Source organism: Bombina bombina, chromosome 9 (assembly GCF_027579735.1).
Source record: "Bombina bombina isolate aBomBom1 chromosome 9, aBomBom1.pri, whole genome shotgun sequence".
NCBI classification, from domain to species: domain Eukaryota; kingdom Metazoa; phylum Chordata; class Amphibia; order Anura; family Bombinatoridae; genus Bombina; species Bombina bombina.
This window is the reverse complement of record NC_069507.1, coordinates 185,709,664-185,733,802: the sequence shown is the minus strand read 5'-3', so window position 1 is coordinate 185,733,802 and position 24,139 is coordinate 185,709,664.

The window sequence follows — 24,139 nt, the reverse complement described above, 5'->3', positions numbered from 1 at the left end:
TCTAAATAAATATTCCTATATATATCTCTATATATATATATATATATATATATATATATATATATATACATATATATATATAATTATAAATATATATTTATTTAAAGAACCATCAGATATATGTAGAAATATTTATTTAGGAATAAACAGAACATATTCCGTTATGTAAGTAACATTGGAAAATTAAATATTTACAGTATATTATCATGTCTGGTTATCGCTATTGCGAATATGTTGGTGCTTGCGCGAGAGAATGGGGTGTTAGGTATTTTTTCAACTTTTTTTCTCCATTGACATTGCACTGGGTCTCGGGGAAACAAGTTTGAAGAACCCTGATCTAGTTCAAATATAGAGAGTCTAACCAGGCAGCACTGCTCTTATTATGTCATGACTAAGAGCAGGATGCCCGCAATGAGGTATTTTGTATTTGGCTTTTATCTCCTCAATAAAAAAGATTTTGAATTAAGAGCAGTGCTGGTTGGACTCTTTATGATTGATTTGGGTCTATCGGGCCTATTTATCAAAGTGTCAACAGAAAATACGCCGGAATTCTGCATAATAATTGTTGTGAGATTGATCCAACCTAGTTATCAAAGCCTCAAGATCGGCAAATGTTGAAATTTGTGATGTAACATATGATCCCGCTATCTCAATTCGACGCAGATCGATGCTTACGTCATTACAGATGTTCCGAATACACATTCGGCTCTATTCGACACTTTTTCCAATTGATCAAACTTCTAACAGGTACGCTCATGGCTATTCCGACGTATCATACCTGGTTTTCAATCTGCCACCCTTGAGGCCGCGGATGCCATAGAAATCAATGGGAGTATGAAAGCACCGAAAGCTTATGTTCGATGCTGCAAGAGAATGAAGCATACCCCATTGATTTCTATGGTAGAAAAAAAGCTACCTTTACACCTAACATTGTCCCAAAGATAACAGCTCTTTTACCTGGCAAAAAAAAATACAAACACCCCCCCCCACAGTAAAACCCACCACCCACCCAGGGCATTTAGCTCTTTTATTGCCCAGACCCTAATCTAAAAACAAAACCCACCCAAAAAAAACTTAAAAAAACCTTACACTAACCCCCAACGATCTACTTACAGTTCTTGAAGTCCCGCTGGAAGGATCCATCCAGCCGTCAAAGTCCTCATCCAGGCAGCAAGAAGTCTTCATCCATGCGGCAAGAAGTCTTCATCCAGACGGCCTCTTCTATCTTCATCCAGCCGGCTCAGAGCGGGTCCATCCTGAAGACATCCGGCATGGAGCATCCTCTTCATACGGTCGCCGCCGTACACTGATTCTTCAATGCAAGTGACACAATCCAATATGGTGTCCCGTGCATTCCTATTGGCTAAAAGATTTCAATCAGCAAATAGGAATTAGAGCTGCTAAAATCCTATTGGCTGTTCCAATCAGCCAGTAGGATTGAGCTCTCTTCCAATTGGCTGTTCCAATGAGCCAATAGAATGACTGCCAAATAGACGCGAGATTGATGACTGATAGTTAACAACAGTCCAATGCTCATCGCCCCATACTTGGTGCGTGTGTTTTTGACAGCCTTTTTATAAATAAGGAGAGCATATTGAGATCCGCGGCCGTGATGGTTGGCGATGTTAGGCGAAAGTATTGATGCCGGCGAATGCAACATAGTTGACGCTTTGATAAATATCCCCCTATGACTCTTTAGGCACGCACACCACTATATGCAGGTGCTGGTTACCATTTTGAGTATATTTAGTTCAAATATATATAACTAACAAAAACAACAACAATAAAGCCCATTAAGGCTTAATACAATTAGATCAAACATTCCGCATGGTCTCACTTTATAGTGGTGAATCTAAGATGGACTCCATCAAATCAAGCAGAGTATGGTAATTTTTCCTTAAAATATATGCCCCCTCAATACATTTTTAACTATTGCCTCTAACGTCATCTGGTGGGGAATTGTGCCTAATAATACTATGTAAACTTACTTAGGGGTAACAGGTAAAACCAGGGGTCAAGTCCAGTGGGAACGGAGTTCCAGCACTATTTTTTCAGGAGGAACTAAGTTTCCCCTGGACAGAGAATAGAACCACTTCAGTAAACACTGCTGCTGCTGTTGGGAGGAGCTGTAGCACAGTCTGGTTAGAGGAATAATGAGACCCTCTCAACATGATACAAGCCCCACTGGCACTCTGAGCAGCTGCAGTATTTACAATTCTGGTGCAATGAAAATATCTAGGTATGTTTCACATGCATGTGCAGAGAAAAAAATTAACACTAATACAGTCATCATTTTTACTAAGAGGATTTTTGCCAATACGTGTATATTGCAAATATGTTTCTATTCAAAGATGTAATCTATGTGCATTTATATTTTGACTAGAATTTCCTTTTAAGATCAAAATTAAATAACTTTTAGTGTATCCCAGACCAGTTCAAACCTACTTTATCCCACTCCTGTTCTCTGCCACAAGACAGACAGTCCCTTCTATCAAAATGTTATGCCTCTGTCCTTTAGCTCTAATGCCAGAGACAGCAACCAGGTAAGGATAAGCCTCATTAAATGAATTGATCTACTGTCCTCCTTCCCTCATCACATATTAGATTTTGCCAGTATTTATCAGACTTAGGGAAAGAACATGTTCCGAAATCTAAGCATTGTAAATCAAGCTTTGTGTTATACTCCGCTACAGATACTTGAGGAATCACAGCTGCAAGCTCTGATGGGAAGAGGGATTCAGGAGGACTAACAATCAACAGTAAAGTAAGTGGCAGCTTAGCATTAAAGGGACAGTCAAATCCAAAAAAAACTTTCATGTTTCAAATAGGGCATGTAATTTTAAACAACTTTCCAATTTACTTTTATCACCATTTTTGCTTTGTTCTCTTGGTATTCTTAGTTGAAAGCTAAACCTAGGAGGTTCATATGCTAATTTCTTAGACCTTGAAGGCCGTCTCTAATCTAAATGCATTTTGATAGTTTTTCACCACTAGAGGGCATTAGTTCACATGTTTCATATAGATAACATTGAGCTCATGCACATGAATTTACCATGGAGACAGCTCTGATTGGCTAAAATGCAAGCCTGTCAAAAGAACTGAAATAAGGGGGCAGTCTGCTGAGGCTTAGATACAAGGTAATTACAGAGGTAAAATGTGTATAATTATAACTGTGATGGTTATGCAAAACTGGGGAATGGGTAATTAAGGGATTATCTATCTTTAAAACAACAAAAATTCTGGTGTTGACTGTCCCTTTACTCCATTGAGCAGAGATTAGCGCTTTTGAGGAAACAGTAGAGAACGTAGCCATCATCAGTTCTTGTGGCGCCTCACCACTCTTTACAATAGAGCACACTACCCCAATCAGGCTCTAATATGAGCAGCTCTATATTAGCATCTGCAACTGTATCCCCAGTACTTAGGGAGGGGGAAAGTGCCGCTGCCAAAACCACGCAGACTGTCATCCACACAATCTGGCCACTTAGGGCAGAAACACTAGTTGTCGATCCAGATAACATAACGTACCTTAAACATAAATAGGCTCCAACCTTACCGGTCTAGTTCCAATAAAAAATGTGTGCATTCAATAGAAGTATAAGAAGTGTAGATGATCTTTAAGCCATGTAGCTACTCATTGCGCAGGTTCTGCAATCCTGATGGTTTCCCAGACTTCATCAATATTTTGTTGGATATATTAGCTTATGAGTACTTTAGACTCAGGCTTGCAAGCTAAACAAATACTTGTAAATTAACCCCTATAAATTAAGGGCTAGATTACAAGTGGAGCGGAATTTTCCATTTTTGCTAAAGTGAAAACTCAGCTAGGATTTTCATTTTTGCGCCAGTTGCATTGCGCTCATACTACAAGTTGAAAGTAAACTTTCTTTTTCCTGCAGTAACCAAAATCGTGCTTAAAGGGACATGAAACCCACATTTTTTCTTTCATATTTTAGAAAGAGAATGCAATTTTAAACAGCTTTCTAATTTACTTCTATTATCTAATTTGTTTTATTCTCTTGATATTCTTTGCTGAAAAGCATATCTAGATATGGTCAGTAGCTGCTGATTGGTTGCTGCACATAGAAGCCTCGTGTGATTGGCTCACCCATGTGCATTGCTTTTTCTTCAAATAAGGATATCTAAAAAATGAAGCAAAATAAATAATAGAAGTAAATTGTAATGTTAATTAAATTTCTATTCTCCATCTGAATCATGAAAGAAAGATTTTGGGTTTAGTGGCCCTTTAAAATCAAAATTTGAAAATCACAATCGTGTTTTTGCATTCCCCGTAGAAGGCAATAGAGAAAAAAAGTTAAAAAAAAGCATCCACTCTCTCGTGCAAACACCATGACATATTCTCATTAGCACAAACCCGATATAAAAATAGGAATATTTCATATTCCAATGTTCTTTAACATGTTTGTTTGTAATATGCTCATACCCGGTCGCATACTGTAATATGCACAAACATGATCGCATACTGTAATATACGCATACCGACATGAAAATATGAATATTTCATAATCAAATTTTCTTTACGAAACAGAATAGGTTCTATTTATTCATAATTAAATATTTCTACATATATCTAATGGTTTTTAAACAAATATATATTTTTAGACCTATGTATGTATAGATATTTGCAGAAATATATAGGAATATATTTTTACAAATACAGTATAAAGAACATATTCTGCTATGTGCAGATCATTGGAATGTCAAATATTTATAGTAAATACATAGTTAAAGCCTTTATTAAATATGAATAGTGCATAAATATGCTTTTACATGTTTTCATTTCAGGAAAAGGCTCCAATGCACTTATATATATATGTCTATATGTATACATATGTATTAATGTTTTTATATGTGTATATATGTCTGTAAATACATATATACACCAGGGCTGGACTGGGAATAAAAAGCAGCCCTGGAAAAATATGAAGACCAGCCCTATTTTCCGTTGAGTCGATAGAATGCACATGTCCCATTTTTCTCAAAGGGGATTACTGGGACACTCCTTCCCCAATATTGTTTCAGAATTAAATTATATTACTTTGTATTAAATACAAATATCAGATTGATGTTATATAGCAGCCCTACAACCCATTGTATCCATTAATCACCCCTTTAAATTGTAGCTTTCCAGCCCCAGCTGCTGCAGCCCACCGGGAAATCTCCTGGTATCCTGGTAGGCCAACCCGGCCCTGATATACACATATAAATTCATTAACACATATGTAAACACACATATATATGTAACACCCAATATCTCATATCTTTGAGCCCTTATAACTTTTTAATGCAATATTTTTTTATTAGATGGGGTTATTATGAGTGTAACTGTACTTTGTAACGTATTATTGATGTGTTTTATGACACTTTTTATTTTCGGAAAACAGTTAACCACAGCTCTGTGATCGCGGTAAGGATTCTAGCACTTGTAATATGAGTGCAATTAAAACAGAGCGCAAACGATTGCAAAAATTCACACACACACATACACTTACACACACACTCATGCATGCACATGTGTCTGCACGCACACACACGCACTCATGCAAACACACCCTCCTGCATGCACATACACACACACGGTCATGCACACACGCACGCATTTGTGCATGCATGTGCGCACGCACACACATACACTTACCCACCACACATGCCCACATTCATACACATCCATTTATACACACAAACAAAAGAATACAGACACAAACACTTAAATCATACACAAACAAACACTTGTAGCATTTACAATCGACTAACATCAAAAGTGCTGTGTATATGAGGAACGTTTATTTAAGTAGGGAAGAGAAATAAGTTACATGGAAAGTTGTGTTTTGGAGGTATAAAGCCTATGGGGCCGATTTAATAAAGTGCGAGCGAACATGGTTCGCTATAGTGGATCATGTCCACTGCACATCAATAAATGTGTGATCCAGATACCATAAGCTGTCTGCATTTATCATTGCACAAGCAGTTCTGATGAACTGCTTGTGCAATGCCGCCCCCTGCAAATTTGCGGCCATCAAATCATATGCGATCGGGCGGATTGATGTCCGCAGCCTCAGAAGAGGCTCGCGCGGAAACAGTTACATTCAGGGCCATTCGGTCCTTGTTAAATTTTTATAGAAAATATGTAGTTATACCTCTGCAATTTATTTTCCTTATTTATTTTACCCCTTTTTATGTAATTTAGCTCTGAAAATTGAGCAATATCTAATTATCTAACCCTGCTACATACAATCTGTCCCTGGTTGGATTTCTCAGATAACAACTACAAAAACAATGCATTTTATACTAACATTATGACCATGACTAGCCTTGTTGTCTGTTGACTAAAGCCCATATTGGCTCCTCTAAATATGGCAAATGGTGGGAGGAGTTTGGCAATTGAAAAATAATTGCAGTAAAAAAGATCTTTGTTTTAAAAATGTCTTATATGTTATTCAATTTAGCACTCCCTAAAATAGATCCTTGAGTGAATACGTTTGGGAAACTCTGACTTATACTTAGCTTTCTAATTTTCTTTGTTTATTTTTCCTATCACCAGCTGCTCATTATTTTTTGATATAATTATGATGATTTTGCACATAATTTCTCTTGTTTTGATTAGGGTACAATCAGCAGTTACTATGAATAGTATTATTAATATGTACATGATTTACTTAACAAGTTGTCATCTTTATAATATTCTGATTTTCCATAGTGCAACTCCAGGTCAATATGCTTCCAATTTGATACCTTTTTCTTTATTTTTATAATAGATATATCTGAAGCATTTAAGGTCCTGTATATTGTATATGAATAAATGTTTTTCTATCTATTGGTTTTCTAGCTTTGTGATCCATTATCCAGCTTTACATGGCTATTGAAATGTTGTTTGCCATAATAATGTATCTTTGCACAGCATACGACCAAACAAATGTAATGAGCTGTCCATTCTGGCATCTTAGAGGTTAACCATAACTTAATATTAAAAGTTGGACAGCATGAAGTGATGTTTACCTTAACCTTACCTAACTCAGTCCTAACCTTAAATAGTACCATTTGGAAAAACACTGAAAAGAGAGAGATAACATTCCAGTGCCATCATTTTAAAGGGACATTACAATGTATAAGATAACACACTCTAATTCATTAAACCATAGTAGAAACTAAAGTTTACTATAGGTTTAACCTCTATAAAGGGCTTTAACAAATATGTAAAGCCCTGTTTGGGAGCTGCAAGCCTTACAGCTCCCGCGGTGAACTCCCCAGTGATTAGCAGGTTTGTGTGACTCTTGATTGGCTGACCAACTACATCCTGTTCAGGACCTGCAGAGATTATGGCTTCAAAGAGAGATGTCACCTATGTGTTTAACCCCTTTGCAGCAGTTGAGCACATAGAGCAGAAGTCAGCAACTTTGGAACCCCAGATGTTTCGGAACTACATTTCCCATGATACTCAGCCAGCCTAAATAGTGTCTGGGCAACATGGGAAATGTAGTTCTAAAACATCTGGGGTTCCAAGGTTGCTGACCCCTGACATAGAGGTTGATCACAATCGTATGCTTGTTTTTTGCAAATAACCTTTTCTGAACTTCGGCCAGTATTGTCAGGGTGTTTTTCAAGTGATCGCAATCCTAAAATTCTTCTGTAGGTAATTAGGAAAAGGCCTTCCCCAAACTGTTGCCACATAGTTGGAAGCAATTATCTAAACTATCTTTGTATCCTGTAGAAGTACGTTGTCCCTACCCTGGAACTAATTCTGAAAACCAGCCCAATGTCATTATCCCTCCTCTCCCAAACTTTACATTTTCCATTAGACTGAAATACAGGGAATCATGATTCATCAATGAAAGAAAAGCATTTCCACAGCTCTAGGGAACAGTTTATGGCTTGTGTATAGCTGCTCGTCATGGAAACCCATTTCATGAGGTGGAATCCTATGACAGTGCCACATTTAAAGGACATGTCAACACAGTAGATTTGCATAATCAACAAATGCAAGATAACAAGACAATGCAATAGCACTTAGTCTGAACTTCAAATGCGTAGATTTTTTTTCTGTCAATTTTAAAAGTGATGTCTATTTCCACTCCCCCTGTACCATGTGACAGCCATCAGCCAATCACAAATGCAGACACGTACCATGTGACAGCAATCAGCCATTCACAAATGCATACTCGCTTATTCTTGCACATGCTCAGTAGGAGCTGGTGACTCAAAAATTTTAAATATAAAAAGACTGTGCACATTTTATTAATGGAAGTCAATTGGAAAGTTGTTTAAAATTGCATGCTTTATCTGAATAATGAAAGGTTAATTTTGATTGAGTGTCCCTTTAAAGTCACTGAGTTCTTTAGTATGACCCATTGTACTGGCAATGTTTGTTTATGGAGATTTCATGGCTATGTGCTGGATTGTATGCACCTGTTAACAATAGGAGTGACTGAATAAGCTATATGCCCTGTTATTGATCCCACAGGACACATGGAAACAAGTAGAAAATAAAATTATATATTTATATATATATATATCTATATATTGAGAGAGAGAGAGAGAGTGAGAGAGAGAGAGAGAGAGAGAGAGAGAGAGAGAGAGGGGGGTAGAGACAAGTGCACTCTAACAATCAGGATATACTTGCCAGGGTGCTGAGTAAAATTTTAAATATATGTAGAAGGACACAGCACTCATTGGGCTTGACTTCAAAAAGTGTTCTCTATTTCAGTGACGTTTCATGGCTTGCACCCCTTTATCAGACCTGTCTGATGAAGGGGTGCAAGCCCCAAAACGTCACTGAAATAAAGAACACTTTTTGAAATTAAGCCCAATGAGTGCTGTTTCCTTCTACATATATATATATATATATATATATATATATATATATATATATATTGGTTATCAATTTATTGGATGTTTTATATAATTAAACCCACCCAAGAAGGATTTATATTTACAACTAATATCTAAAACCATTTGAAATTCAGTACCATATCAATAAATTAACTGAATAGATGTGGATTCCGATCTTATTTTCATTTTTTACAACAGATAACCAGCAATTGCTTTTTTATTGAAAAAAAATCTGAAAAAATTCTCCACATAAAATATAATGGCCTGAAAATCTTACTTTATTACAAAGCAGATGCACTAATCACTTAAATGAAACATATATTATTGAAAGATTAGAAGTCTAAGTCAAATGGCTGACTTACACCAGTTCCTCTAATAGCTTTTGGTCATAGTATATAACAATTCTTGTTTAATTGAGTGAATACGCTCTAGGGGGTAGATTTGTCATACCCTGGGCGGACATGATTTGCTGCTTGATAAATGTACCCCAAAGTCTGTAGAAATCATATGATGCTGGAAAGTAATGTACACATCTACTGATGCTTTTCCAAAGAGAAAGACAAGTGTCTTGGAGGCCATAGTTTTAATCTTCATCAAGATAATCCAAATTAAAAAAAAACAAAATCACCACTCTCATTTTGTAGTATTAAATCAGTGATTGTTACCCTGGGGTCTATTAACCCCCAAGGGGTCCATATAGATAGGTTTCAAGGGATCTTTGAACTTGGATGGAAAAAAATACATCTTCATACCCCAGATTGTTCTGAGTTGTCTTTGATGCATAGCTAACCTTGATTTCTGTTTGACACAATGGTAGCTATGTGTCTCATTATTGATCCCAAATGATACATGGAAACGAGTAAAAAAAAAATCTATTGCTTTATAATCAAGTTATTGTATGTTTGTATCTATTTAAACCCCACTGAGAAGGATTTATATTGGCAACTAGTAGCTAAAACCATATGAAATTCTCAGTGCTATATAAATAAATTAACCTGCTTTAACTGTATAGATGTGGACTCAGATCCTGTCTTCATTTTCTACAACAGATAATCAGTAATTGCTTTTTTATCGTAAAACAATACATTTGGAAATATTCTCCAAAGAAAATATAACGGCCTGAAAATCTTGCTTTATTACAGAGCAGATGCACTAATCACTTAAATGAAACATATATTATTGTAGGATTTGAATACTAAAATAAATGGCTTATATACACCAGTTCCAATAATAGCTTTTAGACTATAGTATATAAAAATGCTTGTTTAAATGAATGGATTTGTTCTTAGACTGTAGACATCATGTCATACTGGAAAGTAAAGCACACATCTGTTTGTATGCACATACATGTTTTTTTAATCTTCATCAAGATAATCCAAATAAAAAAATTGTGAAAATAAAAAACAACAAAGTTTAGGTTTATAATCGCCACTCTCATTTTGTAGTATTAGATCAGTAATTCTTCTTAACCTGGGGTCTATCATCCCCTAAGGCGTCCATGGCTAGATTTCAGGTGGGTTATTTTACTTGGATAGGATAAAAAATACATCTTCATACCACACATTGTTCGGAGATATCTTAGGCATATAACTAATTTATATTCCTGTTTGAAAATTAGACCACTCAAACAATAGACACTATGGGCTAGATAACAAGTGTCACACATGCAAACACTGCTAGAAGTGAACTTTTAATGTGCATGGTTTGCATGCGTATAACAAGTTGAAAGTAAAATGTTAAGCCCAATAAGCACTAACTTCATGACTTTGGCTATTGCAACCGCATTAACATACTCAACCCGAATGGAGCTCATTATGAAAAAAAAACTACTCACCAAGTGGGCTCAACCCAGCGTGAGTTATGAATATTTAACATTCATAGAAGAACATGTTCTTTTTATTCTTAAATATTATTATTTTATATATATATATATGATAATTTAAAAATCAATACTCCGTATGTCCAAAGACCGCTGCTCCATAACTTGTCCGCCTGCTCTGAGGCCGCTGACAGAAATCAACCCGATCGAATACGATCGAATGCGATCGGGTTGATTGACATTCCCTGCAGAGGGGCGGCATTGCACCAGCAGTTCACAAGAACTGCTGGTGTAATGATAAATGCCGACAGCGTATGCTGTCGGCATTTATCGATGTGCGGCGGACATGATACGCTGCTTCGTATCATGTCCGCTCTCACATTGATACATATGCCGCTAAGTGTAGTATATTTAATAAAAGAGCAAATATACAGATAAAAGTGAGTGCCCCAAACCCCAATGTGGAACTACTCACAGGAAAAAAGAGAGAAAGAGAGAGTGAGAAAGAAAGAAAGAAAGAAAGAAAGAGAAAAAGAAAGAAAGAGAGAGAGAGAGAGAGAGAAAGAGAGAGAGAGAGAGAGAGAGAGAGAGAAAGAGAGAGAGAGAGAGAGAGAGAGAGAGAAAGAGAGAGAGAGAGAAAGAGAGAGAGAGAAAGAGAGAAAGAGAGATAAAGAGAGAGAGAGATGCCTGGGTGCAAGGCCCATAGGGAAAATTACAAAACAAATTAATACAACACACAGAGAAAGCTTGCAACCAGTCCTGTATGGGGTTAACTGCCTGTGACTCTGGGGACAGCACAGCTTCCTGTGAGTGCCAATGAGCACCCAGGGCTCAATCTGACTATATAATATATTAAAAAGTGGATTAACACATTGTTGCTAAAAAATATATACAAAAATGTATTCAAAGTTATATGAACAGAAATGTGCCGGTACTAAATAACTAAAATAACATAGGATAAAACACTGGTTTAAAACTATGATATACACCTTTAAAACTATCACAAGAGGCTAGTAATACTAACAGGGATTACTCATGTATACCAGTCAATATGAGAGGATATAAAACAAGATCTCAAAATCTAAGGTGAGTGAGCATACATGCCAAATGATGGGAAATTATAATCCCTATTGGGAATGTTTGAGCAATAAGAAGTTCAGTCAATCCTCTTATAGAGGTAAGGTAGGAGAGAGTCTCAAAGATAGATGACTATAGCAGCGTTACCTTTAGATGATTGCTTCTGTTTGCGGTGTATCAGTTGCGGTGTATCAACCGGGTGTGTAAACAAAACTCCTTTGTGAGACCAGACTTCTCTTTACTGGTTAGCCAGACACTGGGCTGTTGTAGGTGCTCTATTTGCCGTTTGCACAGTTCTCAAGCTTTTCCAGAAAAGCATCTTGGTAAGGGTGCCACTTCTATAAGCTTGTAAGAAGTACATGAAACTTTTAAATAAAAGTTGCATGTACTTCTTACCAGCTTATAGAAGTGGCTGATGAAGGGGAAGTTTTTCTTGAACACGTTTCATTAAATTTATGAACATACTTCAACCAAAGACCTGTGAGTGCATTTGTTTTGTGGAATATATATATATATATATATATATATATATATATATATATATATATATATATATATATATATATATATATATATAAATACTGTATATATATATATATATATATATATACAGGTATACCTCATTTTATTGCGCTTCGCTTTATTGCGCCTCGCAGATCTTGCTCTTTTTACAAATTAAAGGTTTGTGGCAACCCTTTGTCCAGCAAGTCTATCATGCAATTTTTCCAACATATATACACATATAAACACATAAATACACATGTATACACCTAGTTACACATCTATATATACACCACCAGCAAAAAGATTATGATTCACTGAACGCTCAGATGATTGTTGGCATTTTTTAGCAATAAAGTTTTTTTTTTATTATTATTATTTTTTTTTTAACATGTTTATTTATTTTTCCATCAGCGTCAAGAGAACTATAACAGAGCTCATTTGCTCACATTGTGCACCACGCAGGGTAGAAAGTTTTCCCAATCATGTATATACAAAAAAAAGCAAATATGTAACATTTATGCCTACACAATAACTCTAAGTCCATGTCCATTACCTTGTGGGCATCACATACTACATAGAAATTGTGAACGGCCCCAAAGGTGCCAAAGAGAAACAAACAAAGAAAGAAAAAACCCCAGTTACTGTGTTACGCATAGCTACACTTGCTGCATATTCTTCTCATTGGCCTGATCAAAGGAAGAAAAGAAAAGAAGAGAGACAGAAAGGAGAGAAAAAGAAAGAAAGAGAGAGAAAAAAAAAAAAGGGGGGGGGGGGGAATTCGATTCGACCTCCTCCAACCTCCTCCTCCCCCACCACCCTAAAAAAAGGGTATTTTATGGTCCGACCTTTGTTCAAAGCCAGGATACTGGAAATACTTCTCTTAATATCAAACCTTCAAAATAGTTTGTTTTATGGAATGCTTTAGTAAGTATAAATTGTACAGGAAGCGGGTATGTCTGTATAACTTTTTCCCATTTATTAAAGAAACGTTGAGTTGCTTTATTGTGTAAGCTTTAGGTATTATATTGTTCAAATATAATCTGTTGTCTCACTACTTCTAGGAATATCTTGAAAGGTAGTGATCTCATCTGTTTCCAATTCCTTAGGATTAGATTACGACCTATGAGTATAATAGTATTGATCAGATCGTAGTTCTGAGCTGTTAAATTTAGGAAAAAGATATTTATAGGTTCTAGGACTAGATATTCAGAGCAAAATTTGTTTAGCCAAAAATTGACCTTCTGCCAAAATTGTTTTATTTTTGGGCACAACCAGAGGCAGTGCATCAGATCTGCCCTGGGCATTGAACATTTATAACATATTCCCGTGTTTTCCGCAGACCATACTGCCAGTCTTTTTGGTGAAATATAGGCATTGTTAAGTAGTTTTAAAAACGATTCATGCCAGGAGGAACGGAGGGGGGCTTCAATCAGCCATTTAATGCCCTTCTTAATGCAATCCCAGTTAAGTTCTGGGAAATATTTTGCCCAATAACCTATATATTGTTCACTATTTAATTGTCCTTGCTTTGCCAGTAAAATTTTGTATAACAATGATATTGAGTGTTTTCCTTGGTTATACATGTTAATATAATCTCCAATTTGTTCAAGACCTACTGGCCAGTTCCCTAACTTGGCCTTCTTATTATCAAAGTGGCGTGCTTGTAGATATGCGAAAAAACTCTTCTTGGGGAGATCAAATTCTCTGGCAAGACTCTCGAAGGTCCTTAAATTAAACCTATGGTCAAAGATTTGTATTAACTTATCAAATCCTTTATCCGCCCACTCTTTAAATACCTTATACTCACATCCTGTTATAAACTCAGGATTCCCTCTAATCGGAAGGTATTGGGAGATATAGAAATTAATTTTCAGATATTTACATGACATTTGCCATGCTTTAACCACGTTGTACATACTAATAAACCTTTTAATGTTGTCTGGGAGTTCTATAAAAGTGCAATGTAAAATTGCTTTGCATGAAAATGGATATATTAAGCTCTCTTCCAAGATTAAATTGGTTAGCACCTCAGCTGACAGAAGCCAATCCACCCCATTCCGTGCCAAAATGGCCATGTTATATAACTTAATATCTGGGAAAGCTAGCCCCCCATGGTCCCTTAGTTGTGCTAGTTTTTTAATAGCTATCATATGTCGTGACTTGCTCCAGAGAAATTTAGCACATGATTGGTTAAATATTTTAATATCTTTTGCCTTAATAAACAGCGGTAAATTATTCATAATATAAATTATCTGTGGTAATAAGATAGATTTGATCATTGCGATTTTAGCTGACAGAGAAATGGGAAGTAGTGCCCATCTTTGTAACTTGTTCTTAAGTCGAGAAAAGAAGGGCGTGAAATTAAGTCTATACCAACAATTGGGATCTTTATGTAATGTAATTCCTAAGTATTTGATACTCGTAACCTCCCTTAAATTATATTGTGTCATACTATCTATATTTTTGTATATCCATAGAATCTCTGATTTAAGCATATTTACTTTATAACCAGAAATACTACTAAATAACTCTAGTGCCTTAAACGCAATTGGGATATTTCTATGTGTTTGTTGAAAATAAAGGAGTAAGTCATCGGCATATAAGGCCAGCACAAATTTCTGAGATCCAATCTTTATTCCCTCTAATTCTTGTCTAAGTTAGATTGCTAGTGGTTCAATAGCCACGTTGAATAGAAGGGGTGATAGAGGGCACCCCTGACGCGTTCCCTTCTCTAATTTAAAAAACGAAGAATGGGTATTGTTAACCAGTATCGAGGAGATGGGGTAGTTATATATAGTTTTAATAAATTCGATCAGATTACCTGAGAAGCCGAACTTTTCAAGGGAGGTATACAAATGTTCCCATATTATAGAGTCGAATGCCTTCTCCGCGTCGACCACAACCATAGCAAGATCATGCTGCATGGATTTTTCCTTATGTACTTTATTCCAAAAATATTCTATTAACATATACGTTTTACAGATGTTTTTTGTTGGTGACCTATCACACATAAAACCAGCCTGATCTTGATGTATAATTTTATGTAATATTTCCTTCAGATGCTTTGCAATTATTGCAGTTAATAATTTATAGTCTGTGTTCAACAGAGAAATAGGTCTGTATGACCCAGGATCTGATAAAATCTTGTCTTTTTTTGGGATAAGGGTTATGGTCGACGCGGAGAAGAATCGAGACATTGTTTTCCCATCCATGAAATATTAATTGAATAAACAAGTTAATATAGGAGCTATATCTGTCTTCAACAATCTGTAAAACTCCGCTGGGATTTGATCAGGCCCGGGCGCTTTCCCAAGCTTAGAGTCTTCAATTGCTTTAATAACTTCGACTAACGATATGGGGGCATTTATTGACTTGACTTGCTCTGCGGTAATCTGTGGACACTCAATCCTATCCCAGAACATCTTATTCGCCTCTATATCTATGGCTTTAGCAGCATATATGTTCTTGTAGTAGTCTAGGAAGACCTTACTGATATCATTCGTTTGAGTGTAATTCTGACCTTCCCAGCTAATATTCCCTATTACATTCTTCTGATTCCTAGTTTTATCTAACCTAGCCAAGTATTTAACAGATCTCCCATATCGTCCGCCATATATGGTGTTCATTCTAGCTTCTTGTTGTATCATTTTGGAAGACACAAATAGGTCTCTTTCTTGACGTGCGCTGTGGTACTTGTCCCAGTATTCTTTTAATGGGCTGTTTATAAAGTTTTGATATGCCTTCAAAACTGTTTTTATCAATTGGTTTTCCCAAGCTCTGATCTTTTTTTTTTTGTTATCCATATATAATTTGATCTCCCCCCTTAAGAAGGCCTTTGCTGTCTCCCAAAACACCTCATATTTATTCGCGTATTCTTGTTTATTTATACAATATTCACGCCACTTGCTCTTTATCCACATTTGGAATGCTCTATCATTTATCATATATTTCGGAAAATAAAAATTATTTCCATTAATTCCCTGACGTCCTCTGGCTCCTACTGATAACGTTAATATAGCATGATCCGATAGAATGATTTCACCTATTTCTGCACTCACGTCATCTCTTAAAAGGGCGTCAGAAATTAGAAAAAAATCAATGCGGGAGAGAGATCTGTATACATACGACTCACAAGTGAAGCTTTTACCATCAGGATGGCGGATACGCCAGATGTCATGTAATTTTAGTTCTTTACAAATTTGGAAGAACAATCTAGAATTCTGTGCTGGTCTACCCCACTGCCTGTGAGGGAAGCGATCCAATAGAGGTATTGGGGTTAAATTAAAATCACCCGCAAGAATTACATTAGGTGTTTCATGCAGAATTAATCTTGCAATTATATCATTCCAGAACAATTGATCTGGGGTGTTAGGGCCATAGACATTACATAGTACATATTTTACATTAAATATTTCTATATTCAGAATAATCCATCTGTTATTAACATCTGATTGTATATCGTGGATTCTATATTCCAACTCCTTATTAATTAAAAAAGCAACACCTCTTTTCCTCCCGGCACAATCTGATGCTATAACTTGCCCAACCCATTTACATTTAAGCTTTTGAGCTTCAATATTTTTAAGATGTGTTTCCTGTACCAATGCTATATCAGGCTTCAGCTTGGCAAGATGTTTAATCACTAACTTCCTTTTTTTAGGTGACGTAATCCCGCCTATATTCCATGAGATGAACTTTATCATCCTCATCTTATTTGTCTGAGTATATTATCTTCAAACCTCTCCAGTGCACAGTTTGAAAATTTATATATATATGTGGGGGAGGAGGGGAGAAACAAATAGGAAAGAGAGAGGTGTGGGGAGGAGGAGAAGGGGGAAGAGGAAGAAAGAAAGAAAAAAGAAAAAAGAAAAAAGAAAAAGGGAGAAGAGAAAAAAAAAAACAGGAAAAGAAAAGAAAAATTTCCATAAATATTAAAAACATTTCGAACTCAGAAACATTTGCCAACAGATCTAGGATAAGTTACCCAATTACCCTTTATTCAAGATATTTGTCGATTTTTGCAGATTTCTCTAGCTTCTGTTATATTATTTAAATTAATATTTCCTCCTGGCTCCTCCAGGATGATTCTAGCGGGGTACATTAATCTAGCTTTGAGTCCTGCATTGATTAATCTAGAACAGTATGGGGCAAGCTCTTTCCTCTTCATTGAGGTTTCACTAGAATAATCTTGGAACATCAAAATTTTTACTTGACCCAGAGAAAAATTCCCTAATTTCCTATAGGCTCTTAGAATATTACATTTATCTTGATAATTTAAATACTTTATCAAAACAGGTCTATTGCGATTTTCTCTCGTGTTATTTCTATTTATACCTAATCGGTGTGCCCTTTCAACTACAATGGGGGCTCTATCAATAACAATACCCAAAGCCAGTGGTAGTGTAGAGCTAGCAAAGGTTATTAGGTCCAAATAGTCCTCACTCTCTGGGAGGCCGATAATTTTTAAGTTGTTTCGTCTTGAACGATCTTCTAATTCGTGTATTTTGTCTTGTAGTGTAGTCAATATTTTGCTGTTATCTGCTATGCTTTTTTCTTGTTTATATAATATGTCTTCATTACTGGACACTCTATCCTCCACTTTGGTAAGGCGACTAGAGAATTGTTTTAATTCTACCATTATACTTGTCATCTGGTTTTTTAGCATTTCGAATTGTGGCAAAAAGATTTCGGACATTTGAGCTACCAAGGGCTGGGTGTCATTTTTGTGTGTTGTGAATTCTAAAGCACTATCTAGGTGTGTTTCAGATGTTCTTACTCTTTTATCTTTTGGTTTAGGGGGCATGGCCGGAGAGTGATGTTTATTGTGAGTAATATATTTATCCATGTACTATGAACCGTGAAACATATATCCCTAAGGTTCTTTTATAATCCCTCTCTTAGGTGTAAGTGAAAGTGAAATAGTGTTATTAACTTATTTAGTATTGTGTAAAGGTACACACCCATGCATATAAAAAATTAAATTACACAAAACTACCAGAGGTGACCTGTGTGTGTGTATGGAGGAGAGAGAGAAAAAAAAAATAGATAGGAAAAAAAATAGATAGAAAAATGAATAAATGTGTACCTATTATAAACCGTATATTTTCTTAATAAACTCGTGAAACCTTACATTTGTCAAAAACCATATTCCGTGCATCAACAAAAAAATTGAAATTTAGAAAAAGCCCCTCCTTTCCCCGGTCTGTCCTTAAGTGGAGCTATATGACCTTATACCTTTTGGCCTAAAAAAATAAAGTATGGCTAAATGCAGTTTAAATTAAAAGCGTTAACCAAAGTTACCTTGCTGAATCACTGATTATAAATAGGCATGTTTAAAGGTTACTATTTTTTTTCCAGTGGTATAACTCTTGCTAAGAAATTATCTACAGCTCCCAGAAGGCGTAATAGTTTACCTATTAACCGATGGAAATTGCATAGCAAACCCTTCTAGGATATGTATATATTTCTTTAACTCAGGTTAATGTAATGTAATATAATATGCAAGCCTTTCAGGCCTCTACTAGTATAACAATCAATGTAAATAGCTTTTTATAACATAACATTTCAGAAAAAAAAGAAAAGATATTCAAGTAATTAGTGCTGTAGGCAAGATAATTTCCCTTGCTTATTCTGTGCGGACAACCAAAGCCCTGTCTCAAACCATGTGCGTTATCAACACCCTTATTGTGTCCTCTGAGAGTTTGAGTCAGCAGCGCACAGGCTAATATGCTTGCTTTAGTATATTAGGGAAAGTTCTTGAAGAAAGTTCCTCAGTTTATTCTGCTTGTACTCTTTTTCCCCTTTCTTTTCACTTCACCTCTTTTTGTTCCCCCTTTTTTTTTTTCTTCTTTTTTTTTTTTTTTTAAAGGTATAAAGAGTCGTTGTTTTATATGGGGCAGAGTATAATTCCACTATATGGTTACCAACAGTTTAGTTAGCGCAGAGATGGAAAAGAAAAATGGAAACACGGGCAACAGTTATATATCTTAATCAGTTCTAAGATACTTGCTCAGTTCCTTTGGTTTTTCCACATACGATCTTGACTTCCTTATGTACCAAGACTTCTTGTGTGGTATTCTGCAAAGTACCTTAACTCTCTGTTGTGGTCTACTGTGCGGGCTGGGATACGATAGCTGCCACCCCAACCTTTATGTTTTGCTGATTACAACTCCTGTGTCAGTCTGAGGCCGCCACCTGTTAGCCAACCTGCTGTGTTGCAACTGCCGTCAAACCTCCGTGCGGCTTGTTGATTGTGGCTCCTACAACAGGATAGGGCCGCCGACTCGTAGCTTCAATTCCGTTTCGGCCGATCTCTTGACCTTTTGGAGTTACCCTGGCCGCAGACGACCTCCTCCGCAACTCTCGGTCTCTGGGGTCACCGCTCCACTCTGCACTCTCCAGATCTCCTACGTCCTCCTCTATACCTCTCAGGCTCCGGGGCCGTCGCCCCTCTCTGAATGACACGACAAATTGGGCAGTCTTGAGTAGTCAAGTCTAACACTTCGCTTGTGTTTCTGGGTTCAGGCTCTTGCAACTGAGCCTCTTTGCTTGCTCCGTGATTCCGCCACTAGCACCTCTGACTAGGTGCAGTTGCCCTAAGAAGCAGTCCCACTTCAACAACGGGCATATGGCAGGGAGAAGTTAGATACGAGCCTTCGGCATACACGCTCAGTTACCACGAGCGGTGCTTGGCTCCTCCCACCGGAACCGGAACTCTATCTGTCAAAAAAGATGTTATGACTTTATTCCTTTTTTAATTAAGGTATGTACATTGGTTTTTTTTAGACATAATGCTATTGCATACTTAATAGAATACAGTATAGTGTAAATATTACTTTTATATGCACTGGGGAACAAAAAATAATGTGACTCACTTTATTGCTATATTTGGTTTATTGCGGTGGTCTGGAACCAAACCCCCAATATCTCTGAGGTACGTCTGTATATATATATATATATATATATATATATATATATATATATACACACACATACATACAGGTATAGATATATACTGATATACATTTACGAATATATATTTTAAAAATACAGAAAGCATTTTTTACTATCTGTAGAACATTGGAATGTTAAATATTTACAGTAAATACATTTTATTTCCATCTTTTAAGGTATTTGAGTGGAAAGGGCTCCATAGTGTATATTGTTGATACGTCTCAGGAGTGTCCTCCAGTAATGTTGGTGTATTTATCAGCAGCAATTGCCACCAACGTTACGTATTGTAATTAGGAATATTAATAATTAATAGCAGTATAAAATTATTGTCAGCGATATCTTGAATTAATATGGCAGAATCTTGTCAATACACTTCAGTAGGATGTTAAATTTCTGTAGTGTATCCTAAAATAAACACTATTGAGATATCTATACATTTGACAACACAATTATTATTAAAAAATAATATTTAATCTCAATATAACATATTTCTAAATTCTGACCAGTTAATCTTTATTTACACATTGATTATACTTATGTAGTAACTGAATATCACTTATGAACAGTTATATCTATTAATTTATTAATACAATATTAAAATATGAAGCAGGCATAGAGATATTTAGATTAATTACTATTCAATGGATATTGTGTATTATCTCGTGAATGGACACAATATTTCTATGAATTAACCTTAACTTAAAATGAATTAAATATCAAATATTATCATTAAATTTTACAAGAGCGATATGTAATTAGCCAACCACACAAGTCCAATGCCAAAATATGGACTACTAACTTAACAATGCTTAGTTAACAACAATATAACCAAATATTTCAACACAAATCTTACCAAATCTCAATAAATCTAATAGAACTTTCAGAAAAATATAAATAAGCTATTTGGCCCAAAATAGTTTTATAATACTTCAAATAAACAACCAGAGATTGTACACAATTATATTATCAATACAACATCTATCAAATAATACTGTATTAATAAGTCTAATCTAGCCACAATAGTACATGCAACTTCAAACTTTTTTACAAATCGATTTCATAAGCGTAAAATACAAAATCTCTTTTTTCCTCTATGGTCAAATTACTTAATTTTAGATACGATTATTCTTGCCTAAGCTACCCTAGCCTAGTCTATGCAATGTTAATTTATAAATAAAAAATACCCTTTTAAATCACAGCTACAATTTCACTATAGCTATAGAATATCTTTGATTTAAAATATTAAAATATAATTAACAATCGCTTATACTTTACCAGCTCCAATGGGAGTTCAATCTCCCAGATAACTCTGCTGTCATATGTGGGGAAATATTGCACCAATTTTAGAAGATAATTAAGCCCAATAATCTCTTATCAGAAAGAGGATCCTAACAGGTTTTTCTTAAAAAGACTGTACGGCAAGGGTCAGTTAGTAAGTCACCAAATTAAGCAGCAAGAGCTCTTTCCCTTTGCAAGGAGTTTTTGGCTGAGACCAAATTCCTCACCATTTCTTAATCACCCAATAGAATCTGTGTACGCCCTTAACTCTCATTGTCTACTGGGAATGCCACTTTGTAATCCAATTTCCTTTATTGGATACCTTTGGCTGCAATTCTCGCACTGGACACCGGGGAAACAATAGGAAATGGAATGTAGTAGTTTCATTAGTAAATACTACAGAAAAATATATTTTCTCATATATTTGTAAAGTGTTCATTTAATACACTTATATTTTCTATCTCAATAAACTGTTTACTCAGTTTGATAGGGTATTATTTAATTTGACTGAGCATGTGTATTTTAATACCAAACATGAGGGTATTCTGATATCTCTCAAATATATATATGAATAATACATGTAATACTAAATATACCTATCTGATGTATGCTTCCATACAATTCTACTTATAATATCTTATTTTTTTTATTTAAAAGACATATTTCTATTTGGAAACTTAGTAGTTATAATTCAATATAGATATATGTATATTGACTTTATGTGTAAATCAGCTGATAATTAGTTATACTATTATTTGATTTTGATAAAATCATATAATTTTATATCTAGTACATGTCCAATGCTGATTGTATAAAAGCATATGATATAATTCACAGCACAAATTACATAGGCATTTATATACCAGTATATACCAGTCATATTTGGAACCTCATTTGCATATTAGATGTCTGAAAAACAAAGATGTTATTTATTTTAAATATACGGCTAAATATTCATTTCACTTCATTTTTAATACAGTATCTTGGGCATCAGGCACATATTAGATGTATATAACATGACATATATATATATATATATATATATATATATATATATATATATATATATATATATATATATATATATATATATATCAGTAATTATTATATTATTTCTTCCTTAGAAACCTTTAACTCAGACAAGGAGTCTAGGGTTTTGTATATTTTACTCAGTATGGAATAATTAACACTTAGATGATAGATATTTAAATTTGCTGTCCATCCTAAGATCACTCACACACTGTAGACATCTAGGCTGTGGTCCACAGGGGCATCTTGAAATAGGTAAGTATCAGGGCAATTATTTTAATTGAGTTATTTAGATATACATCTCTTTAACAGTGGTTCAAAGGTCCCTTTGTAGTTTGAGACATCTTGTCTGTGAGGTGTATCTTACTCAGTAAGGCAATCTGAAATGTATGCTAAATTAGTAAGGGGGTTTGTGTTAATTTTCTGACATCAGAACTGCAGATACAAATAAATGTATCTAGCACTGGTCAAAGCTTATCCAAGTTTAATATTTAATATATAAATTGATTATTTTTATCATATATAGGTACATGTATAAATACATATATTATCTAATGTAACTCAGCAACACCCTGACAATATACATGGGTATATATGTGTATACATGTGTATTTATGTGTTTAATTATGTATATATGTATGTATATATATATATATATATATATATATATATATATATATATATATATATATATACATATATATACATTATATACATATATTAATACATAAATGCACATGTATTAACACATATTTAGACACACATACAGTATATATATATATATATATATATATATATATATAAATAAATATATATATATATATATATATATATATATATATATATATATATATATATATATATATGAGTGGCGTGCAGTCACTAGAGGCAGATGAGGCAGGGCTTCACCTCTCATATGGGCAAAAATATATATATTTTTATTGCTTTTAAAAAAAAAAAATATTGCAATTTGTTTTTTTTTCCCCCAGCATTTTTTTTTTCAGAGCTACATGTTGTGCAATGGAGAGGCAGAAGCAGGTCTGCTGGCTGCTGCCCTCCAATACACAACATGCTGCGCCACCTACTGGATGAAAGTGGTTAAGATTAGGGCTGCAACTAACGATTATTTTCATAATCGATTAATCAGCCAATTATTTTTTCGATTAATCGACTAATTGGATAAAAAAAACAATAATTGTTTCCTATATTTTAAATAAAATCCACATACAGAGTGTTACAAATATAAACTTCAAACTAAAACTTTACATTAACACAACTGTTTGTCCAATTTTTAAGCAGCAGAGCACAGTTTTATAATTAAACAAAACCAAATCTGTTTGAAAAGAGATAGAACTAGAAAGAGTTAGACTATCACTGTTAATAACATTCTGTTATTCACTATTTCTGAAACTTTGCATTCAAAAGCAAAAATCTCAACATGTCCACATGCTTCTGGCTAAGGCTGGTTCTCTGTTTGCAGCTATATTTCCTGCAACAGAGAAGAGACACTCAGATGGTGTTGAGGTGCTTGAGATGCATAAGTAGGGTTTTGCCAATTTCACCAAAGTGGGATATTTATATTTGTTAGCTCTTCACCAATGCAAAGTGTTTTCCACCTTGGCAAGGAGCCTC